This window comes from Scyliorhinus torazame, chromosome 7, assembly GCF_047496885.1.
Source record: "Scyliorhinus torazame isolate Kashiwa2021f chromosome 7, sScyTor2.1, whole genome shotgun sequence".
NCBI lineage: Eukaryota > Metazoa > Chordata > Chondrichthyes > Carcharhiniformes > Scyliorhinidae > Scyliorhinus > Scyliorhinus torazame.
The window spans coordinates 219713803-219733653 of NC_092713.1; the positions used below are offsets into that span (position 1 = coordinate 219713803).

General features: G+C 59.6%; 1 protein-coding gene across 2 annotated transcripts in view; it reads right to left on the reverse strand.

Annotated features, from left to right (window-relative positions):
• slu7 (SLU7 homolog, splicing factor) overlaps positions 1 to 9796 on the reverse strand; it is a 74154-nt gene extending 64358 nt beyond the window's left edge. The window contains exon 1 of one of the 2 annotated variants that reach the window (XM_072512076.1): positions 9662 to 9796. The gene's annotated coding sequence lies outside the window, so the exon portion shown is untranslated. The remainder of the gene's footprint in view (positions 1 to 9661) is intronic. The other variant, XM_072512077.1, reaches the window with a different exon arrangement.
• Positions 9797 to 19851: the final 10055 nt, after the last annotated feature.

Genomic DNA, 19851 nt, shown 5'->3' on the forward strand with positions numbered 1-19851 from the left:
AGTGAGGACCCTCCCCCGGTTCCCTGGGTGACGGTGAGTAACCCTGCCCCGGTTCCCTGGGTGACAGCGAGTGACCCTCCCCCCGGGGTGACAGTGAGTGACCCTCCCCCCGGGGTGACAGTGAGTGACCCTCCCCCCGGGGTGACAGTGAGTGACCCTCCCCCCGGGGTGACAGTGAGTGACCCTCCCCCCGGGGTGACAGTGAGTGACCCTCCCCCCGGGGTGACAGTGAGTGACCTTCCCCCGGTTCCACGGGTGACGGTGAGTGACACTCCCCCCGGGGTGACGGTGAGTGACACTCCCCCCGGGGTGACGGTGAGTGACCCTCCCCCGGTTCCCTGGGTGACGGTGAGTAACCCTGCCCCGGTTCCCTGGGTGACAGCGAGTGACCCTCCCCCTGGGGTGACAGTGAGTGACCCTCCCCCCGGGGTGGCAGTGAGTGACCCTCCCCCGGTTCCCGGGGTGACAGTGAGTGACCCTCCCCCGGTTCCACGGGTGACGGTGAGTGACCTTCCCCTGTTCTTGGGGTGATGGTGAGTGACCCTCCCCCCGGGGTGACAGTATGTGACCACCCCCCCGATTCCCTGGGTGACGGTGAGTGACTCTCCCCCGGTTCCAAGGGTGACAGTGAGTGACACTCCCCCCGGGGTGACGGTGAGTGACACTCCCCCCGGGGTGACGGTGAGTGACACTCCCCCCGGGGTGACGGTGAGTGACACTCCCCCCGGGGTGACGGTGAGTGACACTCCCCCCGGGGTGACGGTGAGTGACACTCCCCCCGGGGTGACGGTGAGTGACACTCCCCCCGGGGTGACGGTGAGTGACACTCCCCCCGGGGTGACGGTGAGTGACACTCCCCCCGGGGTGACGGTGAGTGACACTCCCCCCGGGGTGACGGTGAGTGACACTCCCCCCGGGGTGACGGTGAGTGACACTCCCCCCGGGGTGACGGTGAGTGACACTCCCCCCGGGGTGACGGTGAGTGACACTCCCCCCGGGGTGACGGTGAGTGACACTCCCCCCGGGGTGACGGTGAGTGACACTCCCCCCGGGGTGACGGTGAGTGACACTCCCCCCGGGGTGACGGTGAGTGACACTCCCCCCGGGGTGACGGTGAGTGACACTCCCCCCGGGGTGACGGTGAGTGACACTCCCCCCGGGGTGACGGTGAGTGACACTCCCCCCGGGGTGACAGTGAGTGACACTCCCCCCCCGGGGTGACGGTGAGTGACACTCCCCCCCCGGGGTGACGGTGAGTGACATTCCCCCGGGGTGACGGTGAGTGACACTCCCCCCGGGGTGACGGTGAGTGACACTCCCCCAGGGGTGACGGTGAGTGACCTTCCCCCGGTTCCCGGGGTGACGGTGAGTGACCTTCCCCTGTTCTTGGGGTGATGGTGAGTGACCCTCCCCCCGGGGTGACAGTATGTGACCACCCCCCCCCCCGATTCCCTGGGTGACGGTGAGTGACTCTCCATCGGTTCCAAGGGTGACAGTGAGTGACACTCCCCCCCGGGGTGACGGTGAGTGACACTCCCCCCCGGGGTGACGGTGAGTGACACTCCCCCCCGGGGTGACGGTGAGTGACACTCCCCCCCGGGGTGACGGTGAGTGACACTCCCCCCCGGGGTGACGGTGAGTGACACTCCCCCCGGGGTGACGGTGAGTGACACTCCCCCCGGGGTGACAGTGAGGACCCTCCCCCGGTTCCCTGGGTGACGGTGAGTAACCCTGCCCCGGTTCCCTGGGTGACAGCGAGTGACCCTCCCCCCGGGGTGACAGTGAGTGACCCTCCCCCCGGGGTGACAGTGAGTGACCCTCCCCCCGGGGTGACAGTGAGTGACCCTCCCCCCGGGGTGACAGTGAGTGACCCTCCCCCGGGGTGACAGTGAGTGACCCTCCCCCCGGGGTGACAGTGAGTGACCTTCCCCCGGTTCCACGGGTGACGGTGAGTGACACTCCCCCCGGGGTGACGGTGAGTGACACTCCCCCCGGGGTGACGGTGAGTGACCCTCCCCCGGTTCCCTGGGTGACGGTGAGTAACCCTGCCCCGGTTCCCTGGGTGACAGCGAGTGACCCTCCCCCTGGGGTGACAGTGAGTGACCCTCCCCCCGGGGTGGCAGTGAGTGACCCTCCCCCGGTTCCCGGGGTGACAGTGAGTGACCCTCCCCCGGTTCCACGGGTGACGGTGAGTGACCTTCCCCTGTTCTTGGGGTGATGGTGAATGACCCTCCCCCCGGGGTGACAGTATGTGACCACCCCCCCGATTCCCTGGGTGACGGTGAGTGACTCTCCCCCGGTTCCAAGGGTGACAGTGAGTGACACTCCCCCCGGGGTGACGGTGAGTGACACTCCCCCCGGGGTGACGGTGAGTGACACTCCCCCCGGGGTGACGGTGAGTGACACTCCCCCCGGGGTGACGGTGAGTGACACTCCCCCCGGGGTGACGGTGAGTGACACTCCCCCCGGGGTGACGGTGAGTGACACTCCCCCCGGGGTGACGGTGAGTGACACTCCCCCCGGGGTGACGGTGAGTGACACTCCCCCCGGGGTGACGGTGAGTGACACTCCCCCCGGGGTGACGGTGAGTGACACTCCCCCCGGGGTGACGGTGAGTGACACTCCCCCCGGGGTGACGGTGAGTGACACTCCCCCCGGGGTGACGGTGAGTGACACTCCCCCCGGGGTGACGGTGAGTGACACTCCCCCCGGGGTGACGGTGAGTGACACTCCCCCCGGGGTGACGGTGAGTGACACTCCCCCCGGGGTGACGGTGAGTGACACTCCCCCCGGGGTGACGGTGAGTGACACTCCCCCCGGGGTGACGGTGAGTGACACTCCCCCCGGGGTGACGGTGAGTGACACTCCCCCCGGGGTGACGGTGAGTGACACTCCCCCCGGGGTGACGGTGAGTGACACTCCCCCCGGGGTGACGGTGAGTGACACTCCCCCCGGGGTGACGGTGAGTGACACTCCCCCCGGGGTGACGGTGAGTGACACTCCCCCCGGGGTGACGGTGAGTGACACTCCCCCCGGGGTGACGGTGAGTGACACTCCCCCCGGGGTGACGGTGAGTGACACTCCCCCCGGGGTGACGGTGAGTGACACTCCCCCCGGGGTGACGGTGAGTGACACTCCCCCCGGGGTGACGGTGAGTGACACTCCCCCCGGGGTGACGGTGAGTGACACTCCCCCCGGGGTGACGGTGAGTGACACTCCCCCCGGGGTGACGGTGAGTGACACTCCCCCCCCGGGGTGACGGTGAGTGACATTCCCCCGGGGTGACGGTGAGTGACACTCCCCCCGGGGTGACGGTGAGTGACACTCCCCCAGGGGTGACGGTGAGTGACCTTCCCCCGGTTCCCGGGGTGACGGTGAGTGACCTTCCCCTGTTCTTGGGGTGATGGTGAGTGACCCTCCCCCCGGGGTGACAGTATGTGACCACCCCCCCCCCCGATTCCCTGGGTGACGGTGAGTGACTCTCCATCGGTTCCAAGGGTGACAGTGAGTGACACTCCCCCCCGGGGTGACGGTGAGTGACACTCCCCCCCGGGGTGACGGTGAGTGACACTCCCCCCCGGGGTGACGGTGAGTGACACTCCCCCCGGGGTGACGGTGAGTGACACTCCCCCCGGGGTGACGGTGAGTGACACTCCCCCCGGGGTGACGGTGAGTGACACTCCCCCCGGGGTGACGGTGAGTGACACTCCCCCCGGGGTGACGGTGAGTGACACTCCCCCCGGGGTGACGGTGAGTGACACTCCCCCCGGGGTGACGGTGAGTGACACTCCCCCCGGGGTGACGGTGAGTGACACTCCCCGCGGGGTGACGGTGAGTGACCCTCCCCCCGGGGGTGACAGTGAGTGACCCTCCCCCCGGGGGTGGCAGTGAGTGACCCTCCCCCGCGGGGTGACGGTGAGTGACACTCCCCGCGGGGTGACGGTGAGTGACCCTCCCCCCGGGGGTGACAGTGAGTGACCCTCCCCCCGGGGTGACAGTGAGTGACCCTCCCCCCGGGGTGACAGTGAGTGACCCTCCCCCCGGGGTGACAGTGAGTGACCCTAGCCCGGTTCCCCGAGTGACGATGAGTGACCCTCCCCCGGTTCCCCGGGTGCCGGTGTGTGACCCTTCCCCCGGGGTGACAGCGAGTGACACTCCCCCCGGGGTGACAGTGAGTGACCCTCCCCCGGTTCCCTGGGTGACAGCGAGTGACCCTCCCCTGGGGTGACAGTGAGTGACCCTCCCCCCGGGGTGGCAGTGAGTGACCCTCCCCCGGTTCCCGGGGTAACAGTGAGTGACCCTCCCCCCGGGGTGACAGTGAGTGACCCTCCCCTGGGGTGACAGTGAGTGACCCTCCCCCCGGGGTGGCAGTGAGTGACCCTCCCCCGGTTCCCGGGGTGACAGTGAGTGACCTTCCCCTGTTCTTGGGGTGATGGTGAGTGACCCTCCCCCCGGGGTGACAGTATGTGACCACCCCCCCGATTCCCTGGGTGACGGTGAGTGACTCTCCCCTGGTTCCAAGGGTGACAGTGAGTGACACTCCCCCCGGGGTGACGGTGAGTGACACTCCCCCCCGGGGTGACGGTGAGTGACACTCCCCCCCCGGGGTGACGGTGAGTGACACTCCCCCCCGGGGTGACGGTGAGTGACACTCCCCCCCGGGGTGATGGTGAGTGACACTCCCCCCCGGGGTGATGGTGAGTGACACTCCCCCCCGGGGTGACGGTGAGTGACACTCCCCCCCGGGGTGACGGTGAGTGACACTCCCCCCCGGGGTGACGGTGAGTGACACTCCCCCCCGGGGTGACGGTGAGTGACACTCCCCCCCGGGGTGACGGTGAGTGACACTCCCCCCGGGGTGACGGTGAGTGACACTCCCCCCGGGGTGACGGTGAGTGACACTCCCCCCGGGGTGACGGTGAGTGACACTCCCCCCGGGGTGACGGTGAGTGACACTCCCCCCGGGGTGACGGTGAGTGACCCTCCCCCCGGGGTGACAGTGAGTGACCCTACCCCCGGGGTGACAGTGAGTGACACGGCCCCCGGGGTGACAGTGAGTGACCCTCCCCCCGTGGTGACAGTGAGTGACCGTCCCTCCCGTTCCCTGGGTGACGGTGAGTGACCCTTCCCCCCCCGGTTCGTGGGGTGACGGTGAGTGACCCCCCCCCCAGTTCCCTGTTAAGAGTGAGTGACCCTCCCCCTGGGGTGACAGTGAGTGACCCTCCCCCGGTTCCCTGGGTGACAGTGAGTGACCCTCCCCCCGGGGTGACAGTGAGTGACCCTCCCCCAGGGATGACAGTGAGTGACCCTCCCCCGGTTCTTGGGGTGACGGTGTGACCCTTCCCCCGGTTCCCTGGGTGACGGTGAGTGACCCCTCCGTTCTTGGGGTGACGGTGAGTGACCCCCCCCCCCCAGTCCCCCGGGCTGACAGTGAGTGACCCTCCCCCCCCCGGGTGACAGTGAGTGACACGGCCCCCGGGGTGACAGTGAGTGACCCTCCCCCCGTGGTGACAGTGAGTGACCGTCCCTCCCGTTCCCTGGGTGACGGTGAGTGACCCCCCCCCCCCCCCGGTTCGTGGGGTGACGGTGAGAGACCCCCCCCCCCCCAGTTCCCTGTTAAGAGTGAGTGACCCTCCCCCTGGGGTGACAGTGAGTGACCCTCCCCCGGTTCCCTGGGTGACAGTGAGTGACCCTCCCCCCGGGGTGACAGTGAGTGACCCTCCCCCAGGGATGACAGTGAGTGACCCTCCCCCGGTTCTTGGGGTGACGGTGTGACCCTTCCCCCTATTCCCTGGGTGACGGTGAGTGACCCTCCCCCCCCCCCGTTCCCTGGGTGACGATGAGTGACCGCTCCGTTCTTGGGGTGACGGTGAGTGACCCCCCCCCCCAGTCCCCCGGGCTGACAGTGAGTGACCCTCCCCCCCCCGGGTGACAGTGAGTGACCCTCCCCCCCCCCCCCCCCTAGTCCCCCGGGGTGACAGTGAGTGACCCTCCCCCGGTTCCCTGGGTGACAGTGAGTGACCCTCCCCCCGGGGTGACAGTGAGTGACCCTCCCCCAGGGATGACAGTGAGTGACCCCCCCCCGGTTCTTGGGGTGACGGTGTGACCCTTCCCCCGATTCCCTGGGTGACGGTGAGTGACCCTCCCCCCCCCCCATTCCCTGGGTGACGATGAGTGACCGCTCCGTTCTTGGGGTGACGGTGAGTGACCCCCCCCCCCCAGTCCCCCGGGCTGACAGTGAGTGACCCTCCCCCTCCCGGGTGACAGTGAGTGACCCTCCCCCCCCCCTAGCCCCCCGGGGTGACAGTGAGTGACACTCCCCCCCGGGGTGACGGTGAGTGACACTCCCCCCGGGGTGACGGTGAGTGACACTCCCCCCGGGGTGACGGTGAGTGACACTCCCCCCGGGGTGACGGTGAGTGACACTCCCCCCGGGGTGACGGTGAGTGACACTCCCCCCGGGGTGACGGTGAGTGACCCTCCCCCCGGGGTGACAGTGAGTGACCCTACCCCCGGGGTGACAGTGAGTGACACGGCCCCCGGGGTGACAGTGAGTGACCCTCCCCCCGTGGTGACAGTGAGTGACCGTCCCTCCCGTTCCCTGGGTGACGGTGAGTGACCCTTCCCCCCCCGGTTCGTGGGGTGACGGTGAGTGACCCCCCCCCAGTTCCCTGTTAAGAGTGAGTGACCCTCCCCCTGGGGTGACAGTGAGTGACCCTCCCCCGGTTCCCTGGGTGACAGTGAGTGACCCTCCCCCCGGGGTGACAGTGAGTGACCCTCCCCCAGGGATGACAGTGAGTGACCCTCCCCCAGTTCTTGGGGTGACGGTGTGACCCTTCCCCCTATTCCCTGGGTGACGGTGAGTGACCCTCCCCCCCCCCCGTTCCCTGGGTGACGATGAGTGACCGCTCCGTTCTTGGGGTGACGGTGAGTGACCCCCCCCCCCCCAGTCCCCCGGGCTGACAGTGAGTGACCCCCCCCCCCCGGGTGACAGTGAGTGACCCTCCCCCCCCCCCCCTAGTCCCCCAGGGTGACAGTGAGTGACCCTCCCCCGGTTCCCTGGGTGACAGTGAGTGACCCTCCCCCCGGGGTGACAGTGAGTGACCCTCCCCCAGGGATGACAGTGAGTGACCCTCCCCCGGTTCTTGGGGTGACGGTGTGACCCTTCCCCCGATTCCCTGGGTGACGGTGAGTGACCCTCCCCCCCCCCCCGTTCCCTGGGTGACGATGAGTGACCGCTCCGTTCTTGGGGTGACGGTGAGTGACCCCCCCCCCAGTCCCCCGGGCTGACAGTGAGTGACCCTCCCCCTCCCGGGTGACAGTGAGTGACCCTCCCCCCCCCCCTAGCCCCCCGGGGTGACAGTGAGTGACCCTCCCCCCGGCGTGACAGTGAGTGACCCTCCCCCCGGGGTGAGAGTGAGTGACCCTCCCCCCGGGCTGACGGTGAGTGACCCTCCCCCCGGGCTGACGGTGAGTGACCCTCCCCCCGGGCTGACGGTGAGTGACCCTCCCCCCGGGCTGACGGTGAGTGACCCTCCCCCCGGGCTGACGGTGAGTGACCCTCCCCCCGGGCTGACGGTGAGTGACCCTCCCCCCGGGCTGACGGTGAGTGACCCTCCCCCCGGCGTGACAGTGAGTGACCCTCCCCCCGGGGTGACAGTGAGTGACCCTCCCCCCGGGGTGACAGTGAGTGACCCTCCCCCCGGGGTGACAGTGAGTGACCCTCCCCCCGGGGTGACAGTGAGTGACCCTCCCCCCGGGCTGACGGTGAGTGACCCTCCCCCGGGCTGACGGTGAGTGACCCTCCCCCCGGGCTGACGGTGAGTGACCCTCCCCCCGGGCTGACGGTGAGTGACCCTCCCCCCGGGCTGGCGGTGAGTGACCCTCCCCCCGGGCTGACGGTGAGTGACCCTCCCCCCGGGCTGACGGTGAGTGACCCTCCCCCCGGGCTGACGGTGAGTGACCCTCCCCCCGGGGTGACGGTGAGTGACCCTCCCCCCGGGGTGGCAGTGAGTGATCCTCCCCCCGGGGTGACAGTGAGTGACCCGCCCCCCAGGGTGGCAGAGTGACCCTCCCCTCGGGGTGGCAGTGAGTGACCCTCCCCCAGGGTGACAGTGAGTGACCCTCCCCCCAGGCTGACGGTGAGTGACCCTCCCCCCGGGCTGACGGTGAGTGACCCTCCCCCCGGGCTGACGGTGAGTGACCCTCCCCCCGGGCTGACGGTGAGTGACCCTCCCCCCGGGCTGACGGTGAGTGACCCTCCCCCCGGGCTGACGGTGAGTGACCCTCCCCCCGGGCTGACGGTGAGTGACCCTCCCCCCGGGCTGACGGTGAGTGACCCTCCCCCCGGGCTGACGGTGAGTGACCCTCCCCCCGGGCTGACGGTGAGTGACCCTCCCCCCGGGGGTGACAGTGAGTGACCCTCCCCCCGGGGTGGCAGTGAGTGACCCTCCCCCGGGGTGGCAGTGAGTGACCCTCCCCCGGGGGTGGCAGTGAGTGACCCTCCCCCGGGCTGACGGTGAGTGACCCTCCCCCCGGGGTGACAGTGAGTGACCCTCCCCCGGGGTGACAGTGAGTGACCCTCCCCCGGGGGTGACAGTGAGTGACCCTCCCCCGGGGTGGCAGTGAGTGGCCCTCCCCCCGGGGTGACAGTGAGTGACACACCCCCGGGGTGGCAGTGAGTGACCCTCCCCCCGGGGGTGGCAGTGAGTGACCCTCCCCCCGGGGTGACAGTGAGTGACCCTCCCCCGGGCTGACAGTGAGTGACCCTCCCCCCGGGGTGGCAGTGAGTGACTCTCCCCCCGGGGTGACAGTGAGTGACCCTCCCCCCGGGCTGACAGTGAGTGACCCTCCCCCCCGGGGGTGACAGTGAGTGACCCTCCCCCGGGCTGACAGTGAGTGACCCTCCCCCCGGGGGTGACAGTGAGTGACCCTCCCCCCAGGGTGGCAGTGAGTGACCCTCCCCCCGGGGGTGACAGTGAGTGACCCTCCCCCCCGGGGGTGACAGTGAGTGACCCTCCCCCGGGGGTGGCAGTGAGTGACCCTCCCCCCGGGGTGGCAGTGAGTGACTCTCCCCCCGGGGTGACAGTGAGTGACCCTCCCCCCGGGCTGACGGTGAGTGACCCTCCCCCCAGGGTGACAGTGAGTGACCCTCCCCCCAGGGTGACAGTGAGTGACCCTCCCCCCGGGGGTGACAGTGAGTGACCCTCCCCCCGGGGTGACAGTGAGTGACACTCCCCCGGGGTGACAGTGAGTGACCCTCCCCCCGGGGTGACAGTGAGTGACCCTCCCCCGGGGGTGGCAGTGAGTGACACTCCCCCGGGGGTGGCAGTGAGTGACCCTCCCCCGGGGTGACAGTGAGTGACCCTCCCCCGGGGGTGGCAGTGAGTGACCCTCCCCCGGGGGTGGCAGTGAGTGACCCTCCCCCGGGGGTGGCAGTGAGTGACCCTCCCCCGGGGGTGGCAGTGAGTGACCCTCCCCCGGGGGTGGCAGTGAGTGACCCTCCCCCGGTTCCCTGGGTGACGCTGAGTGTCTCCCGTCCCCGTTTATCAATCCGGGGTCTTCTGATGCCGGGTGCAGAACATCGGCTCTGGCGGTAAACAGTCCCAATTGGAAACTGGCCGCGATATTGTTAAAGTTGATATTGACGGACTCTACTCACAGCGGAAACCAAGCCGCAACTCCCGGCACCGGGGGTAAAGACGGCCGCCTCTTCTGGACCCACCGCGCTGCCCGACCGTGTAAACAAGGCCCAGGCCGCACTTCCGGCCGCTCCGCGGAGCTGACAGTCTGGCAGATAGACCGTGCCCACATCCGCCATCCCCACCTCACACCGAGGCTGCACAGTCATGTCCGGTCATTCCGATTAAACATGAATGTTAATTTAAAACTGTCATTTACATTGTTCAAAAATATCCACGATGGAACAATATCATAAAATATTACGGTGAATATACGCGGGAGTCTAATTTAGCAAGGAGATGAAACAGAGGATGGACATGTCGTTTAAATATAGTTCCTCTGAGCAATATTTTGACTCTGCAATGCCAGTAACCGAATGGATGTAACACATTCTAACATGTTTTAGGAAACGATCAAATTTACTGTGGTGATGTTCGTTCTCAAGATCTGTTTTTTTGATAAACATTTTATTGAGGGATTTATGATTTTATAACAATAACAAGAAACAGTGTACATACAAATATAAACATAGTGCAAAGGCCGTCGTCCTCCCTCACAGGTCCCACCTTTCTGACACACTCACCTAAACTAAACTAGACCCTAACGACCCACCCCCTTTTCTGCTGACAGTTAATTTTCCCTAAAGAAGTCGACGAATGGTTGCCACCTCCGGAAGAACCCTGACATTGACCCTCTCAGGGCGAACTTGATTTTCTCCAGACAGAGATAGCTAGCCGTGTCAGTTGCCAGGTCTCTGACTTCAGGGGCTTTGAGTCCCTCCAAGCTAATAATATCCGTCTCCGGGCTATCAGGGAGGCAAATACCAGATCGTCTGCCTCTTTCTCCTGGATTCCCGGATCTTCCGACACTCCGAAAATCGCCACCTCTGGACTCGGTGCCACCCTTGTTTTTAACACCTTGGACATGACATCGCAAACCCCTGCCAGAATCCCCTAAGCTTTGGGCATGCCCAGAACATATGAACATGGTTCGCTGGTCCTCCCGCACACCATGCGCACCTGTCTCCTATCCCAAAGAACCTGCTCATCCGGGCCACTGTCATGTGTGTCCGGTGAACGACCTAAAACTATATCAGGCTGAGCTTGGCACATGTGGGCATGTTGACTCTATTCAACGCATCCATCCAGAGGCCATCCTCTTATCTCTCCTCCTAACTCCTCTTCCCATTTGTGTTTCAACTCATAGGTCTGCATTTCCTCTGACCCCATAAGTTCTTTATAAATGTCCAAAACCCTCCCTTCACCCACCCATATTCTGGAAACTACCCTGTCCTGTATCCCCCCTTGGCGGCAGGAGCGGGAAGGTTGAGATCTGACAACGTATGAAATCTTGCGCCTGCAGGTACCTAAACTCATTCCCACCCGTCAATTGAAATTTCTCCAACTCCCTCAGGCTGGGAAAGCTCCCCTCTATAAACAGATTTCCCATCCTCTCGACCTCTGCTCTTTGTCATCTCTGAAACCCTCCATCCAGCCTCCCCGGGGAAAACCGTTGATTCTTGCAGATTGGAGACCAGACCGATGCTCCCTCTGCTCCCACATGTTTCCTCCATCGCCCCCAGACACTCAGGGCCACCACCACCACGGGGTTGGTAGAGTACCGTGCCGGCGGGAACGGCAGAGGCGCCGTTACCAATGCCCCCAAACTCGTTCCCTTACATGATGCCGCCTCTACTCGCTCCCACAACGACACCCCCCCCCCCCCCGCCCCACCACCACCACCCACTTCCTACTCATGGCTATATTTGCCGCCCAATAATAATTATTTAAGTTCAGCAGCGCCGGCCCGCCCTCCCCCCCGGCTACGCTCCAGCATCCCCTTTTTTACTCGCGGGGTCCTACCCGCCCATACAACGCCAGAGATCACCTTGTTAACCCATTTAAAAAAGGCCCGTGCAATAAAGATGGGGAGACACTGGAACACAAACAGGAATCTCGGGTGGACCGTCATTTTCACTGTCTGTACCCTCCCAGCCAGTGATAACAGGGGCATATCCCACCTTCGGATGTCTTCCTTCATTTGCTCTACTAGTCGGGTCAAATTTAACTTATGTAGCCGTTCCCATTCCTGTGCCACCTGGATGCCTAGGTACCAAAAGCTTCCCCCTACCACTCTAAACGGCAGCTCCTCCAGTCATCTCTCCTGCCCCCTTGCCTGGATCGCGAACATCTCACTTTTCCCCATGTTCAACTTATAACCCGAAAACCGGCCAAATTCCCCCAGAATCCTCATAATTTCTCCCACCCCTTCTACTGGGTCAGAAACATATAGGAGCAGGTTATCTGTGTATAGCGCGACTCTGTGTTCCACCCCTCCCCAAACCAGCCCCTTGAGGCTCTCAGCGCAATGGCCAGCAGCTCTATGGCCTGCGCAAACCTGGAGAGGGGGCATCCCTGCCTCATCCCCCGGTGCAGCCTAAAATAGCCCGATGTCAACCTGTTCGTCCGTACACTCGCCACGGGCGCCTGATACAGCAGCCTAACCCAGTCGCTGAAGCCCCGTCCAAACCCAAACCGCCCCAGCACGTCCCACAGATCGGTCCATTCCACACGATCAAATGCCTTCTCTGCATCCATTGCGACTACTACCTCTACGTCCCTACCCTCTGGGGGCATCATGATCACATTCAGCAGCCTTCTAATGTTGGCCGCCAACTGCCTGCCCTTAATGAATCCCATCTGGTCCTCCCCAATCACGTCCGGAACGCAGTCTTCGATCCTAGAGGACAAGATTTTGGCCAACAGTTTGGCGTCCACATTTAATAAGGAGATCGGTCTGTAGGACCCGCATAGCTCCGGGTCCTTATCCCGCTTCATGATCAATGAGATAGTGACCTGTGACATCGTCGGGGGAAGCCCCCCCTCTCTCCTTTGCCTCATTAAATGTCCTCATCAGCAGTGAGCCCAGCATCCCACAGAACCTTTTGTAAAACTCCACTGGGTACCCGTCTGGTCCCGAGGCTTTACCCGACTGCATGGCCTTCAGCCTATCTGCTATTTCCTCCAACACGATCGGGGCCCCCAGCCCTTCTACCAACCCTTCATCATCCTTCGGGAACCTCAGCCCCCCTAAGAATTGCCTCATGCCCTCCGGCCCAGCTGGGGATTCCGACTCATACAGCCTGCTATAAAATACCTTGAAAACCCTATTAACCCCTGCTGAATCTCCAACCAGGTTCCCATCTCTGTCCCTTACTTTCCCAATCTCCCTGGCATGCTTCCCTCTTTCTGAGCTGCTGTTCAAGACGAAAAAGTCGACCTGGAAGTACACTTTATGCACGTGCGAGTAAAAGGAGAACTCCTTCACTCTCGGCCACCCAAACCTCCATGGGTCCACTCCCCCCATCTGCTCCATAAACTCCTTTAGCTCCTTGCCTGTCCTTGAACTCGATCGGTCTAGCCTTGGGTCAATGACTGTGTTGAAGTGTCCCCCCCATGACCAACTTATGCGAATCCAGGTCTGGGACCTTCCCAAACATCCTCCTTATGAACTCCACATTATCCCAATTTGACGCATATACATTCACGAGTACCACCGGCAGCCCTTCCAGCTTCCCACTAACCATGATGTAATGGCCTCCCACATCCGCAACTATTCTTCCCGCCTCGAATGACACTCGGTTATTAATCAGGATCCCTCTAGTCTTCGAGTCCAGCCCCAAGTGAAATACCTGCCCGCCCCATCCCTTCCTTAGACTAGTCTGAGCGATTACCCTAAGATGCATCTCCTATAACATTGCCACGTCCGCCTTCAATCACCTCAAATGCGCGAACATGCGTGCCCACTTAACCGGCCGATTTAGCCTTCCTATGTTCACGTGATTCGCCTGGTTGGGGGGCTTCCATGGCTTCATTCTCTGACCCCCTGCCGGGTTGGAGAATCGCCGGGGGCTGCCGTGAATCCCGCCCCCGCCGGTTGCCGAAGTCTCCTGCACCGGATATTCGGCGGGGGCGGGAATCGCGCCGCGCCGGTTGGGGGGCCCCCCGCTCGATTCTCCGGCCCGGATGGGCCGAAATCCCGCCGATAAATTGCCTGTCCCGCTGGCGTGGATTAAACCACCTTTTGAACGGCGGGACAAGACGGTGTGGGTGGGCTCCGGGGTCCTGGGGGGGGCGCGGGGCGATCTGGCCCCGGGGGGTGCCCCACGGTGGCCTGGCCCGCGATCGGGGCCCACCGATCCGCGGGCAGGCCTGTGCCGTGGGGGCACTCTTTCCCTTCCGCCTCCGCCATGGTCTCCACCATGGCGGAGGCGGAAGAGACTCCCTCCACTGCTCATGCGTGGGAAATTGTCAGCGGCCGCTGACGCTCCCGCGCATGCGCCGCCCGGGGATGTCATTTCCGCGCCAGCTGGCGGGGCAACAAAGGCCGTTTCCGCCAGCTGGCGGGGCGGAAATTCCTCCGGCGCCGGCCTAGCCCCTCAATGTTGGGGCTCGGCCCCCAAAGATGCGGAGCATTCCGCATCTTTGGGGCGGCGCGATGCCCGTCTGATTGGCGCCGTTTTGGGCGCCAGTCAGCGGACATCGCGCCGTTTCCGGAGAATTTCGCCCCATATGGGAACCACTCCGGCGGGAACCTCTTTCAACGGCCCCCTACTGGCGCCTCGTCGACCGCGCATGCGGCTTGCGGTGATTCTCCGGCTGCCAGAGGTTCTTGTCCCGGCGTCGGACCCGGTCGCAAGTCCAACGCCCCATTCTCCGCCCCGCGCCGAGTGCGATTGCGGCGCGGGGGCTCGGAGAATCCCAGCCAAGGTGTTCTGTGTATCGAGTTACTATTCAACTCGATGGGAAATGGCCTCCTTCTACACTGTATGTTCTATGTACAGGGGGCACTGCCAATGATTTTCCATTCATTGCCTGAGATCTTGGCCAGGATTCTCCGACCCCACGGCGGGTTGGAGAATCGGCAGGGAGGCGCGAGAATCGCGCCACGCCACTCCAACGCCGGGCCGCCGATTGTCCAGCGAGCGGAGAATCGGCGCCAATCGCGCCCGCGGGGTCGCCGCCGGGCTGGTCGGGGTCCATTGAAAGCCGCCCCTCGACGGGCCGAGTGCCCACCGAGTTCCGCCGGCGTGGGTTACGTATGGTCCTACCCGGCGGGACCTCAGAGTTCTGGCTGCGGGGGCCCTCCTGGTGTGTGTGTGGGGGGGGGGGGGGGGGGGGGGGGACGGATCTGACTCCGGGGGAGTATCCACAGTGGCCAGGCCCGCAATCGGCGGGCGGGCTAATTCCGGGAGGGGCATATGTTCCTCTAGGCCGGGCACCTGTAGGGCTCTGCCATATTGCCCCCGGGCTGGCGTGGAGATGGCAACCCACGCGCATGGCAGACCCACGCTGGCTGTGGCGCGCATACATGGACCCACGCCGGCCGTGGTTTGCCGGCTTTCAAGCGCCGGAGCAGCATACAGCACTTCGGTGCCATACTAGCCCCCTCGGAAGGGGTGAACGCCTGGGCCTGGTGGCCCGTTGATGCCGGAGTCGCTAGCACCGCTTTTGACGCTGGCGTCGACACGTGGCCGGGGCGTCGGAGAATCCCGGTAATTGAGTTTGGAGTGGGTCAAGTAGCCTGTTTGGCAGGGAATCAGATAAAATAATCTTTAACCTCTGCTGATGCACAATTCTGTAAATGCACAATGCAATGTTGAAATTAGCCACACAGACCAGAAAGGTTTGAAGTTCTAACCTTCACCAGTGCTCCAGTGTTTGTTGACCTCTGACAGGGAGGAGAAGGGAGGCTGCATTTGACCATGAACAATTGTGAAATAGAGAAAGGAAAAGCACCTGGGTTCCTGTGTTGATGGTTGTCCTGTGAACCTGCTGGAAACAATATTATAGGGAATATTGAGTAAGGACATGACCAGGTAACCTTCCCACTATTGAATAGCATGCACACACTGACTGACCCGACTTGCAAATGAGAATGGCCACTTAAAAGAGTATCAAAGAGCAGCCACCATCTCCTTGTGAATGAGCTCTTACAGTGAATAAACTAAGCTGTATGAATACCTTTAGGAGAGGAGGGGAGGAACTCAAAAGTAAATGGTGTGGACTGTAATATAAACTCTCTTCCACATTTTTCCCACTTGAATTCTCTAAAACAAGGGCCCACCTTAGCAGCCTTAGCGCAAGCAAATGTCCTTGTCTGCTACAGGTGTAAATTTCTACCTCAGAAAATGTTTCTGAATGAGAGACATTCCATAGAACATAGAACATTACAGGCAGTACAGGCCCTTCAGCCCTCGATGTTGCGCCGACCTGTGAAACCACTCTAAAGCCCATCTACATATCGTCCATATGTCTATCCAATGACCATTTGAATGCCCTTAGTGTTGGCGAATCCACGACTGTTGCAGGCAGGGCATTCCACGCCCTTCCTAATCTCTGAGTAAAGAACCTACCTCTGACATCTGTCTTATATCCATCCCCCCTCAATTTAAAGGTATGTCCCCTCGTGCTAGACATCACCATCCGAGGAAAAAGGCTCTCACTGTCCACCCTATCCAATCCAGGTTAGGTACAAGAAAAAAACATAGGAGGAGTTGGACTCCTGAGGGAGAAAAGCAATGCTGCGTACAAGATTTCAAATATATATTTAATCTTGTCACATAATTGGCTAAATGATGTAGTTATTGAAAAGGTTAAAATAAAAGGATGTAATAATTGTAAAGAGTAAAAACAATTAAAAGGTTAACTATGGATGATGAATAAATTTAATTTAATTTATTTGATTATCTGTCATATTTTAACACAAATTCTGCTTTAGAACAATTTTTGTTCCTCATTTCAAAACTTACAGAGCCGTGTTTCTAAATAAATCGTCACTGCAATGGCCGGGAATCGAACCCGGTTCAACTGCTTGGAATACAGCTAGACTCACCATTATGCCACCATCACCCCATGTTAAAAGGTTAACTAAATAATAAAAATGAAAATAGTGTACTTTTAATGGAGTGGGAATGGCTTTGAAGCATTGGATTTGTAGATCAGCAATATTTGCCGTACATATTGGCATATAAACACTAAGATTGTGAGGTGACTATTTCCAAAAGCTATTTCATACAAATTGTTATCCATTTCCTTTTTCAATTTTGACAGCTCAGAAAGACAAGAACGTTAGGCCATAATACCTGATTATTCAGTATTGCCCACAAGAACATGCTTCGGGTTGAATTTCACAATCTGAACTGTCTGGCACATTGAAGTCAAACTCTTCATTAAGATTTCAAATTGTCTTCTCAAATCAGCAGTAATACAAACTGGCAGGGCCGTGACTTTCCTGTGTACAGGCAGGTGTTCAGTAATAACTTTGACAATCCAGCATTCTTATCTTTTAGATAAGATGTTAAAATAGGTTGTTGACTGCCTCTTCCAGACTCACAGCTGGGCAGTAAAGATCCCAGAGCACAATTCAAACCAGAGCAAGCAGCTACCCTGGTTTCCTGGCCAATGTACATTTCTCAACCGATACCAGCATTAGAAAATCCTGATTAACTAGTCATTCAAAGAACAAAGGACAAAGAAAAGGACAGCACAGGAACAGGCCCTTCGGCCCTCCAAGCCTGCGCCGACCATGCTGCCAGTCTAAACTAAAATCTTCTACACTTCCGGGGTCCGTATCCCCCTATTCCCATCCAATTCCCATTCAACTTATCACTATGTTGCAAAGAGGAAAATGCTGTTGTGTTTTCCTACATTCAATTCAGATTCATGAATTATAGATATGCTTGGGTGCGCTAAATACAAGTGTTTCTTTTACTGATGTGTTCATTTTATTTAAAAGTTGGTTTCAATTTCCAATTTAGTTGAAAATTAAAGGTGTAGCTGCACTTTTCTTTGGTTGGATTTCTTCAGGTTGATACTGCACTGTAAGGATTCTACAGCCCTGTGATTTTCTGCTCTACACAGCTTTAAGTACTCTCTGCCAGATTATTTTGTTTGTGATGCTGACAGTACAGGAGGCTCAGCTTTGGTTATCAGACAGGGGTTGCTATGGCTGCAACTGGCACTGGCTCCTGGTCACAGCAATCACAAAGCTGTTTGAATTGTCTTCAACCACGAATGGCTCATTTGGATTTGTTCTGGTGGAGCTGTCATCTCGCCATATAATGCAGTGGACAAATGCATTTTCCCCAACCTTGGCCTTTGTATTAACTGCACCATCATGGATTCCTTTCCTTTCATTTGCTTATTCTGCCACAGATCCTGCTGAAATTGCTTCATGCTGGACTGCAATTTCAATCAGTCATCATCCACAACTCCACAGTTGAATAATAGGATCCTCTTTGGTTTCAGACCTATCAGGCAGCTTGGTAATCTGTCTATGAATGCAGAAAATGGGGCTCAGGTGGTATCCTTTTCTTAACTGCAGGTCCAAAGCAGTCCACATCCCTGGCTTCTTGCTCTTTCTTTGCATCGACCATCTTCTGCAGCTCATCCACCCCCCCACCCCCCTTCAGTTAGACACTCACCTCCAACTCGCCTATATCCCCCATGTAGCATATCCCATTGCTGATATATTCTATAGATTTAGTGAGCAATGCTGTGAAATGCTTTCAGTCTTGATCGGCAGAACAGATTCAATGGGCTGAATGGCCTAATTCTGTTCCTATATCTTATGATCTTATGCTTTTGAAGATGGCCATATTGGGGATCTTGACTTCCTCATAGACACCAGTAGAAACATAACATGCAAACATGGTGGCTGAGAATCACCTTTTAAATCAGAATGTGCATAGCTAAAATGTGTTATGGTGGTTTGTGAGTGTAAATGTTGGCCGATAGGAGGCAGTGTAGTAACAAAAGGATGGTGTTCATTTGGGCTTTGAGGGAGGTCTCTATTTTCACCATGGTACACTCCATTCCATCATGCCCAACATAGGTCTATTAACACTGGTGAAGAAACTTCTCTGCTTCTGATCGCCTTCCTCCTGTTATGTGCACTTTGTCCTGGAGACAGAAAGTAGTACTGTATTGGAAACTTCCAAAGCACATAGACAGTGACAATCAAATAGCCTAGTTTCTAGTTATGTGATTCATTTGATTTGTGAGCTTATGTTTCCAAGTTTCTGTTTGAAGTGACAGCAATGAATTATGCTCTGCTACAGTGTAAGCATGTGCGTGAAGCTTGAATTGTTTTAAAGGACTTAACGTGCAATCCCAGTTAGGTTTCAACAGGATAAGAGGAAATCATTAATGGCTCCTGTGACAAAATTAAAGTATTCTGATTCAATTCTAGCTTAGTATTTTCTTCATTAATCAGTAACCGTATAGAATTTGTTATTAAGGGCAGCACCGTGGCACAGTGGTTAGCATTGCTGCCTACGGCGCTGAGGACCTGGGTTTGAATCCTGGCCCTGGATCACTGTCCGTGTGGAGTTTGCACGTTCTCCCCGTGTTTGCGTGGGTTTCACCCCCACAACCCAAAGACGTGCAGGATAGGTACATTGGCCACGCTAAATTGGCCCTTAATTGGAAAAAATAATTGGGCACTCTAAATTTATTTTTAAAAAAAGAATCTGTTATTAAACAAAATGTGCTCAAAATCATTTCCCAGTCTAACTTGTTGAGGTGTGGTTTTCGTTTGGACAATTGACTCGACGGAGGAGCCAAAGGCACACAATTAAAATACGCATATACTCTTTAATTTGTTAAACAATGGGCAGAATTTAATGTCCTCCCCAAAGCGAATTTTGAGACAAGACAGGGTAGGGGAGAGAGAGAGGGTGGGGCCCCATATTCAAAGGCATTCAGTGGTTGATCGAGGGACCCAGCATCAGGAAGAGGGGCCCACTGAGAGCCACACTCTTGCCCTTGCTGCCAACTCCCCTGCTACACCAGCAACCTCCAGCCTGTGACAGCTATCACGCCTTCACTTACCTGTGGCCTGGGGTCGCTTGCTGATCCTGGGCATTTGGTGGATGCATTGCCTCGGGCTGCTGTCAGCCTCTGACTAATCTGCATGCGGCTCTCGGGATGGGATTCCTGCCTTCAAGGTCCTTGATCACATGGAAGACTTGCCACTGGCCAAATAAATGGCAGAAAGATTCCTGACATGGCAAATGTTCCCCAAAGGAGGCACCTTATGTTCTCACTGGCTCTCCAGCCAATGGGCGAGGACCCCTTCGCCTAGATTAGCTACCGGCAATTTCAATGA